The sequence below is a fragment of the Canis aureus genome, chromosome 25 (genome assembly GCF_053574225.1).
Source record: "Canis aureus isolate CA01 chromosome 25, VMU_Caureus_v.1.0, whole genome shotgun sequence".
NCBI classification, from domain to species: domain Eukaryota; kingdom Metazoa; phylum Chordata; class Mammalia; order Carnivora; family Canidae; genus Canis; species Canis aureus.
Window position 1 is genome coordinate 11,766,266 of NC_135635.1, and position 2,571 is coordinate 11,768,836.

A 2,571-nucleotide genomic window follows, 5' to 3' on the forward strand; every position below is an offset into this window, starting at 1 on the left:
ATTGCACTATACCTACAATTTTCTTTGAGATTACAATAGGAGAAAAGCAGGGCAGGAAAGGAGTGGGGGGCAAGTGCAATAAATCAGATTGAATAAGAGAGCCACTTGTAATTTGTTCAGATTTAAATACTGGATTACTGATTTGCTAATAGGCTTGTTCCCCTCTATGGAAAATATATGCAGAGCGTCAACGTATACGTTTTAATTTTTAAATTGTTATACGTATATCATCAATTGCAGACCCCAAAAGGAAGAGCTATACCTTGCAAATGGGATACTATGTTAACTACTACTTTAATACCCCAGCAGGACTCACACGTGCAACAGCCCAGCCAATGAGCGGCTGTCACAACTCAGACAAGGAAAAGACACTATACTTTGAGCTTCCAGTTTACTCCAATGGGCTTTTAGTTTATAACAGCCCTCCCTACTCCTGCCTTTCCTCTACAGAAGAGCATTTCTTGTCTTTGTTCTCCTAATTACCTATGGTTTTTGCCATGAATTGCTTTTCTTACATTGTCATTTCTCAACTAAACTCATTTTTGCTGGTAAAATAACTAACAGTTTTATTTTTAAGGTTAACAGAAGCTGTAGGCGAAGATGAGAGTACTGTACGCAAAGCAGGAAGAAAACAGGGACTTAATGAAACATCTACATTTAAAATATACATGGATGAAGAAGAGCTAGAAAGGGTATTGAGGCTTTGGTTCAAGGTATAGGGATAAAATCAAGAGAGATTGATGTTATGAAAGCTAAGTAAGAGGTCAGGAAAGGGGAGTACCGAGATATGATTTCTGGATTTGACAATTATGGCATCTTTAGTAAGTAATGAAAGTGAGAACCAAAACCTAAAGGTTGAAAAGGTGAATGAAAGTTGACAGAATGGGGAAAGCAAGTGTAGAATTTACCAAGAGGCTTGGCTATGAATGTATCACAGCTTCTAAAAGCTGGGTATCCATGCCTTTGTGCAGTCCCCTTCTCGAGTGTGAGCTGGACTTAGTGACTTGCTTCCAATAAATAGAATACAGCAAAAGTGATAGAAACGCCACTTCCCAGATTAGATTACAAATAGACTGGGCTCTGTCTTGCTTGCCCTTTCTTGCACTCTCTGCGAACTCTGATGGAAGCTAGCTGCCATGTTGTGAGATGCTCTATTGAGAAATCAATACAAACCACGGATGGTGGCTTCTAGTCAGTAGTCAATAGGGAACTGAGGCCCTCAGTCCAACAATGTGCAAGGAACTAATCCCACCATTAGATAAATGAGCTTAGAAATGGATCTTCCCCTAGACAAACTTAGAGGTGACTGTAACCCCAGATAACAACTTGATTGCAGCCAGAGGACTTAGCTAAGCCATGCCTGGGTTTTTGAGTCCCCAGAAATTGTTATTTTCAGCTGCTAAGCTTTAGGATAATTTGTTATGCGGCAATAGATAACACATAGAACGTAAGGTATGAGATAAGGTGATGCCTTAAGAAGAAAAGATTTTGGAAACGTACATATTTTTAAGATCAGAGAAATTCAAGCATTTTATATGCTGAAAAGCCAATAGGGAGAGTGTGAAAATAAAGCAAAAAAAAAAATAATTGGTAGAGCAAAAGGAGATGAGAGGATATCAAACAACAGCTTTGCTACCTAAAATGTGGTCTGTGGACTAGCAACATCAGCATCACCTGAAAGGTTGTTAGAAATACACAATCTCCTATTACTCAGCCATCAAAAAGGATGAATACCTGCCATTTACATCAATGTGAATGAAACTGGAGGGTATTATGCTGAGTGAAATAAGTCAATCAGAGAAAGACTATTATATAGTTTCATATGTGGAATATAAGAAATAGAGAAAGGAACTATAGGGAAAAGGGGGGGGGGAACTGAGTAGGGAAAAATTAGGGAGGAAGACAAACCATCAGAGACTCCTAACCCTGGGAAAGAAGCAAAGGGTTGCAGAAAGGAAAGTGGCAGAGGGGATAGGTAAGTGGGTGACAGGCATTAAGGATGGCACTTGATGGGATGAGCACTGGGTGTTATACTAGATGTTGGCAAATCAAATTTAAATAAAAGAAAAAAAGAAATATACAATCTCAGGCCACACCCAGAGCTGCTGAATCAGAATCTGCATTTTAACCAGATCCTCTGGTTACTGATATGCACTGACCCAGGACACAGGTAAACAAAATAGATTCAGCCAGTGGGAAGAAGGCGAAAACTTGTTCACAAAGCTTTTTCAGTACTTTCTATGAAATACGAATTTATCCAGGCAAATGAGTGGCAAAAAGTAATAGCTACTAAAGTAGGTAGAAAAGGGGAACTGACCGAAGAAAATATATAAATGTTTTGCAAAGAAGTGCTAGGAGTCCAACTGAGTTTGGAGAGTAGGAATTTGCTGGATGTGTGGCTAAATGATTTCTTCAGTATTGCTCAGCAGCCTACGTCTAGAAGTAGAAAAGGCAGATTAGTAGGGTCAATGCAAAGATGAGGTAGAAGCAAGCTGCATCCTGGAAATAGAATAGCAAATTGAAATAATGCACCAGAGTGTCTTGGCTGGAAGGAAAGGAATGAGTCCAAGC